We start from the raw sequence: 8,400 nt of genomic DNA, 5'->3' as shown, positions 1-8,400 counted from the left end.
TACTTTACCAAATGGGTAGAAGCCGCCTCTTACGCTAATGTGACAAAGCAAGTGGTTGCACGGTTTCTCAAGAAAGAGATCATTTTCCGTTATGGAATTCCAAGCCGGATCATCACAGATAATGGGACGAATCTGAACAATAAGACCATGAAGGAATTATGCGAGAGCTTCAGGATTGAGCACCATAACTCTTCACCATATCGTCCAAAGATGAATGGCGCTGTTGAAGCCGCTAATAAAAACATCAAGAAAATCCTACAAAAAATGGTGGAAACCTATAAGGATTGGCACGAAATGCTACCCTTTGCACTGCATGGATACCGGACTTTCGTCCGCACTTCAACAGGGGCAACCCCGTTCTCTTTGGTATATGGGATGGAAGCAGTTCTCCCAATTGAAGTAGAGATACCTTCAATGAGAATCCTGATGGAGACCAAGCTAGAAGAGGCTGAGTGGATTCAAAATAGATTTGATCAGTTAAACCTCATAGATGAGAAGCGAATGACTTCTTTGTGCCATGGACAATTATACCAGAAACGGCTTAAAAGGGCTTTTGACAAGAAAGTACGTGTTCGAGAATTCAGAGAAGGAGACCTCGTGCTTAAGAAGATCTTGCCAATACACAAGGACTCGCGTGGGAAGTGGACTCCCAATTATGAAGGCCCATATGTTGTGAAGAAAGCCTTCTCCGGAGGTGCCTTGATTCTCACAACTATGGATGATGAAGAGCTCTCACACCCCGTGAACTCTGATGCAGTTAAAAAATACTATGCCTAATAAAGACCCGCTAAATCGAAAACCTGAAAGGGCGATTTAGGCAAAAAAGGGTATCCCGGTGGACTGAAAACCCGAAAGGGCGGTCCAGGCAAAAGTTAGGGATGAATAAAAATGGTAGCTCGCTAAGTTGAAAACTTGAAAAGGCGACTTAGGCAAAAAGGAGCGTCCCGGTGGATTGAAAACCCGAAAGGGCGATCCAGGCAAAAGTTAGGGGCACAAGGCATAAACTGCATCAGTTGTTACTGATTAACACCGAAGAATTAGAGGTGGAAGATTAATCCAGTCACTCCCCTTAGGAGCAAGGTTTTGGGGGAATCATATCTATTAAGGATGTTAGTGGTCACTGAATTCAACGTAAACCTTTCCTTATTGCCATTTTCCAAAATTTGTAACACTCTATGGAGCTACGCCATTTGTGTGCTACCATTCTTGAATAAAATATAAGTTTTCCCAATCATTGTTAGTTGTGTTCATCTACGCTTTTCTTTGTTATGCAAAATGTCATTTATTTGTTAATAATGAAATTTTGAAACTTGAAAAAGAATTTGAAATTTAGTGAAAAAACAAAATTACTTTGATATATGTGAAAATCAAAGGAAAATCATTTGTTTCCCCGAAAGCCTCAAGGTTGCATAAATATTCCTAGATCACCAACAAAAGTCCCCATGGAATATAACTCATTAATCCTCCAGAAGAATGGAACTTTGGTTATTTATAACTGTCAATCATGATAGATTCTCCTCTGGACGCGCCTGTTAACTGTACGGGTATGAATTATTGGTGTTGAGGAATCAGAATCTCTGTAAACAGTCCCTACAAACTCCCAGTCTGCCAAGTGTCAGCATTCCCATAATCATGATCATTCATATATCATGCATTCAAATCATGCATAGCCGAAATGTACATCATGCTCATTATGCATTGACCTAGGTCTTATTGTTGATCCTTTGTCTTTTGACCTCTAATTCCAGTTTGTTTGTGGTATCCTTGAACCAACATCCGGTTTTCGCAGTCATTTTTCAAGTCCAATTGTTATCGAACTTGATTCCATTATCAGGTCATATATGAACCTGTTGTTCAAGCCATTCAGATCATATGTGAACCTGTTGTTGAACTTTATTCCATTATCATGTCATATATGAACCTGTTGTTCAAGCCATTCAGGTCATATGTGAACCTGTTGTTGAACTTTATTCCATTATCAGGTCATATATGAACCTGTTGTTCAAGCCATTCAGGTCATATGTCCACCTGTTGTTGAACTTTATTCCATTCTTAGGTCATATATGAACCTGTTGTTCAATACTATTCAGGTCATATATGAACCTATTGTTGAGCTTTTATTCCACCATCAGGTCATATATGAACCTGTTGTTCAGTGCTATTCAGGTCATATATGAACCTGTTATTGAACTTTATTCCATTGTCAGGTCATATATGAACCTGTTTGTTCAGTGCTAGTCAGGTCATATATGAACCTGTTATTGAACTTTAATCCATTGTCAGGTCATATATGAACCTGTTGTTGAGCTTTAATCCATTGTCAGGTCATATATGAATCTATTGTTGAGCTTTATTCCAGTGTCAGGTCATATATGAATCTGTTCTGAAGAGTCTTTCTCTATGAATGTTTCAGTGTTGTCAGGTCATATATGAACCTGTTGTTGTGTTTTATCCTAGTATTACCAGGTCATATATGAACCTGTTGATACACTCTTCTTGATTTTTTCTGAGTTTGTTAGGTCATATCTGAACCTGCTGTCAGAACTTCTTGATATTCCCCCAGCATTGTCAGGTCATATATGAACCTGTTTGTTGTGTTTTATTCCAGTATTGCCAGGTCATATCTGAACCTGTTGTGACATTTTCTTTCTTATTCGGGTCTAGTAAGTCATATGTGAACTTACTACCGAAATCTCTTGTACTCTGAATGTTATTTATCAACTTTCACTTCGATTACTCCCCAGTGTGTGTCTGATTCTCCAGCAGGATTTGTCTTCCCCAGGATTTGTTTTTACCATTTGTCTGTCTCCCTGTGGACCATCCGCATTCCCCACAGGTTGGTCTGTCTAATAACATCTCCTATCAAGGGTCCACCATATCCCTAGCAGATAAAAATTACAAAAAAAAGAATCATGCATCCATGCATATCATATCATATCATGTCATAAGGATTCAGGATCAAAATTCGGGTCCTCTTAGTATTTAACCATCTCCCACTGAGATCATATGAAGAGCGTCCTGCTTCATATTCTCTAGTTGAAGACGCTTAAATAGGGGCAACTGTCATACCCCGATTTTGGTCCTGAATTTTTTTCATTTTTTAATTATCCTGATTTAAAGAGTTGGATGAATCAACTATTCCATTTTAACATGAAGGATAGAGACAACAAGTTTTAACTCTAGATCTTTGCTCCACTCTATCATTGCTAGTAAGTAGGTTTTTTCACCATGAGCCACTAAAAAAAATAGTTTATAAAACAGACATCACACAATGTCTGTAGTTAAATCATTGTCATGACACACTTCATAGCACTGGCGTTGCTGTATGCTATTTGAAACAAACATATCAAAAACTTAGTTGGTGAATACGTGACGCTGTCATGAATTGCTGGATAAAGACCAAAGTTTCAAAATTGACTCAATAATTCAAAACAGTATAAACCTTAACAGTTTGAAAGCTTTATCCTACAAATACTTCATACAACCAATAATGGAAGAAAGTAAGGCATGGCAACAAAATTGTTCTCTTAAACTAAACCGAGTTCAATACAAAGTGCCACTTGGTGGAGTTTAAACCCTCTTCTTGCTAGAAGCCAACTGGATCTCAGGCTCCTTCTTGACAGATTTTGTAGGCTACCTTCTTTGTCCATTGGAGTGTATGCTCTTGGCTTGGACTGTCCTCCCAACACCGCCAACAAAGTTGCAAAACTACAACCTGCAAACATACGGGCTGCTCCATTCGGCACACCTCTACACAGTCTGTTTGAAGCTAAAGGCATTGCTGGTGACATCGTGCATGCTGTGGCGAAAAACAAGTGCTGATTTTGCTGGTATGATTGTCATTGAAGCAAACCAGAGGTGCTTTGGTCTCCATGTTGCATAACATTAACTACCACAGTTAGACATACTTCACCAAGTTCATCAGTACGCATGAGAGATGAGTAAGTACCAATAATTTTACCATTGTTCTATGCCTTGGATGTCCCTAGACCAATTTGTCGTCAAGCCTTACGGTAAACCTCAAACCTGCAACACAAGGACAGTTACCATCCATGATAAATGATAGAAGTCTATTGCAAATAATCAATTGTGAAGCATACCTCATAATCTAACTGTGATATTTTTCACCAACAAATACACACCCCCCATAATTGGGACGCGGGATGATCCAAAGGAGGCACGCACTGGTGTACAAGAAGTACATTTTCTTCCATTTAATCCTGCCAATTCACAATCGCAATACTGTCGACCCCTTAAATGCCACTGCAGCCCTGCAATAACAGCTCAGTTCAAACACAACACATGTCTGGATCCTCAGGGAATAAACACATACATTATATTAGTTCCTATCCTAAAATGCTTGAAAACAATATGCGGATTCTTTGGCAAAAAAAATCTGCAACTCAAAACCATCCAGTAACTGACGGAGCAATCTTCAAGATCTTTAAAGAAACAGACTTATGAATTCGCCATTTGCAAGTTGGTATGATTGGTCATAAGAGTTGGCACCAAATGTGATACCAAGGTCTGTAAATATCACAGCACGGATAGTGTTGCTATTCTCGACAATGCCAATGACCTCAACATAATTCAAAGACAGGAACTTATGATGATAACCCTTTCACGGTTATCTGAGAATCATTAGAGGGTGTTCTTGTGATCACCGCTCCATCAGGTTGATTCACCTGAACCCCTGTTCTTACTTTCTTTCCAATGAAATTGGGAAGAACCCGTTGTCGCATCCGCTAAAAATAACCGGCGGGAAAAACAAAACAAATAGAGCCGCCACCGTGCGTTATTTATCCCAAGGGAGGGAAAGGAAACGCTCGAAGTAAACCTGGAAAGGAAATGGTCTTACGACCGGAGATTACAAGGATCGGGAGTCGGTTACGCAAGGGGAAGGTATTAGCACCCCCCACGTCCGTCGTACTCGATGGGATCCACGCTCAAAAAGAATAGGATAAGGTTGCTAAATAACTGCTCAAAGAATGCACACACGCTGAAATACACAGGCGGAAGAAGACGGAGGAAGGTGACTCGGCAGGATGTCGCATCCTGGGCCTACGTAGTTTGTCAGAAACAAACATCAGAGTCGACGTAGTTCGGGGGAAATGGGCAACGGGCTCGCTAGGATATCGCATCTTATGCCTACGTATCTCATCTGAATTGAGAATCAGAGCTACCGTAGTTCGGCTAACGCACGCCGAAACAAAACACACGCACAGACGCTGAGACGTCAAAGCAAAACACAAATGGAAACAGACTGCCAATGGCTGGTCTTACGTCCGACTCCAAGCAACAAACCCGAACGAGGAAACCGAATGCCAATCGCTGGACTTACATCAGACTCTAAGCACACAAACACAAATAGGAAACCGACTGCCAATCGCTGGACTTACGTCAGACTCCACACTCACACACAAGAGGTTATCAAACAGACAAGCTAATAGGGAGTCTGGAACTCGAGCCTAATAATTATCAAGCAAACACACACAAGAAAGAAAAAGGGTGCCCGGAGAGATCTCGCACGATCTCCTGCCTACGTACCTCATCTGGTATGAGGATCAGGGCAACGTAGTTCCCCTTAACAGGGGAGAAACTTTCTCATAACCAGAGACCTGGGAACAACAAACTAAAAGGGAGACTGACTCGAGCCTAATAGTTGTCATGCAATCCACAATAGTCCTAGGTTGAGGTTTCTAACAGATCCTAACTCGCACAGGCAGCAAGTCAACAACACAACAAGTAAGCAAACAGGTGAACAGGTATCACACACTATATGCAAACAAGTGGCTCATACAAGGCTAGGTTGTAGAAACAAGCCAATTGGAATGGGGTGTTTTTAGCTCTTAACCCTAACATTGAGAGTTAGGGTGAAGCAGATGAAATGGAGATGAGGGTTATGCCTCATAGCTCTTATCCCTGACCTGGGAGAGCTTGAATCAAATAGAAAGTGTGGGAGTTCAGAATGTAGGAACTCTTCTCCACATGACTGACACAACAAGATCTTGGGTTCTTATTCAAATTGCATCAACACATGGTGTGAGCAAAGTGAATGACACAACTGAATAGCATGGGATAGATTTCACATCCCTTTTATCTGCCAATTGCCTCTTAAGAGGACTTAACCTGCTTCGCACAAAATTAAACAACCACAAACATTGCCTCTTAAGGAGGGCTTCAGACAGGTGCCTGCCAAAGTAACATGACAGGTCTTCCAGAATACATGAAGATTAAGGGATTATACCTAAGTGGTATGCCAACCACAAGCAAGCAAAGCAAAGTTCAAATGAACTGAAAGCAACTTAGATACCTGTGGAAACAGCTAAACCAATCAGTATAGAATCCAGACAAACAATCAACAATCAATATCAAACAGACAACCCAATATGCAACACATAAGCCATAAACACAAGTGAACCATCCTCAAAGCCTACAAAACAGCAAATTTTAGCCAACAACAACAAATGATCAAGCTCAAATGAAGTAGCAACATCAATCATGGAGATGCAAACTTGAACCTGAAATTCACAACTCAAATGTAAGTGACAAACCACTAGGTCAAAGCCAAGGGTCAAAGGTGAAAAAAAAATCCAAAACAGAACTTGATATTCAACACAAAGAATGTTTAATCAATCAAGAACAAGTCCTAAAAAGGACCAAACCAAAATCATCATGCAAGTTTATGTAATAATCAAGAGAAGTCAAAGACCAATTCAAGGCATACATTTGGACATTAAGAATGAAAATTCCCAATCAAAACAGAAATGATTCAAATAATTCTGGAAAAATTCATGAGCATTAAACACATCCACAACATCCATCATACAAAAAATCAGAAGCATTAGAGGTCATTTGATATGGAAATTAAATTGCACAAGTTGATCATCAAATTGTGTGACACAAATTGTCCCACCATGCAAACATGTGCATAAAACAGAAATGGTAAATGAGAAAAATACCAAACCAAACCTAAAACATCCCTCAATATATCCAGAATCATCATGCAAAATTTCATGGCAATTGGATTAAAATCAAGCATTTCACAATAGAAAGAGCAAGGCAAGGTCACAAATGCACACATGATCACATACTATAGCACAATCCAAAATCCAGCCATGCACAACTTCAGAATTTTGCACCATAAAATTCTAGACATTCTAAGGAACATGTTATGATATTTAGAAGTTAGCAAATAAAAAATGAAATGAAAATGAGCAAAGCATATGGAAATTGGAGGGGAAAGGCTCATGAGGAATTATTTTGAATTAGTGTTGCCACCAGGATTCGAACTTGGTCCGAATTTGAAAGAAACGCGCCAGGCCAATACGCTGCCGTTTTGCAGCGAACCCTAGCCTCATGCTAGCAACGTAAATTAACCGACGCAAGGTGGACGCTAATGAAGATCTCCATCTTCTTCATGAAGATGAAGATGAACACCATGAATGTTCATGCAAGCTTTTTCCAGAATTTCCAGATTTTCTCAGAATTTTACAAATTATATATCGTTGGAAAGCTCTTTCAATGTAGAATTCAAATATAATATTATCTAAGCCTAAATCTCCATGGATTTTCTGAATCGAAGCAAAGAAGTTTCTAGATCTAAACTTGAAATCATCATATCTCACTCAATTTTCATCCAAATTCCACAAAATTTATATTAGAATTCTCACCACAACAAGATCTACAAGATTATGTACATAAAATAGAGAATTAAGAGGATAAAAAATGTGACCTCTTGAAGAACAGTTGGCGAATTCTGCAGATCCAAGGCCAAGCAAGCATGCAAACCACTCCAAATCACTTGTTATGAAGTTTGATGATGAAATTGAGGCTTGGAAACGTGTAGATCTTGCTTAAATCTCAAATGCCATGGTTATGTTCTTGAGCTTCACATGCACAATTCTGGTCCAAACTTGAAGATCCAATGCTTGATTTATTCTAAATCCACACCAAAGAACAAGAATATGGAAGAAAACTCAAGGTTTATGTGAGAAAAATTTGAATTAAGATTGAAAGAAAATTTTGGAGGGAAAAAATTCTTAGATCTAGAAATGGTGAATTGTGATTAACCTCCCCAAATTCTGTTACAATTATCTATATATACCATGTCCTAATCTCATTTTAATTAAAATTAATCAAAGTTAATTAGAGATTAAGCAAAATAAGGGTGCATGGCAAAAATTGGAAATTTGGTGGTGCATGGCTAATGCATGCGTGAACAGTGCCATATGGGAGCTCATTTTCACTCAAAATCTTCCCATGCACATGTTAGCAATGGTCATTTGTCCCCATGATGCACCAATTTCAAATTTATGATTTTCCCTCCAAAATCTTCATGAATAAGCAAATGATCATATGTTCAAATTTCATGCAATGTGATAGATGCTTTGGAGACTA

Source organism: Lathyrus oleraceus, chromosome 7, assembly GCF_024323335.1.
Source record: "Lathyrus oleraceus cultivar Zhongwan6 chromosome 7, CAAS_Psat_ZW6_1.0, whole genome shotgun sequence".
NCBI lineage: Eukaryota > Viridiplantae > Streptophyta > Magnoliopsida > Fabales > Fabaceae > Lathyrus > Lathyrus oleraceus.
This window is presented reverse-complemented; position numbering follows the sequence as displayed.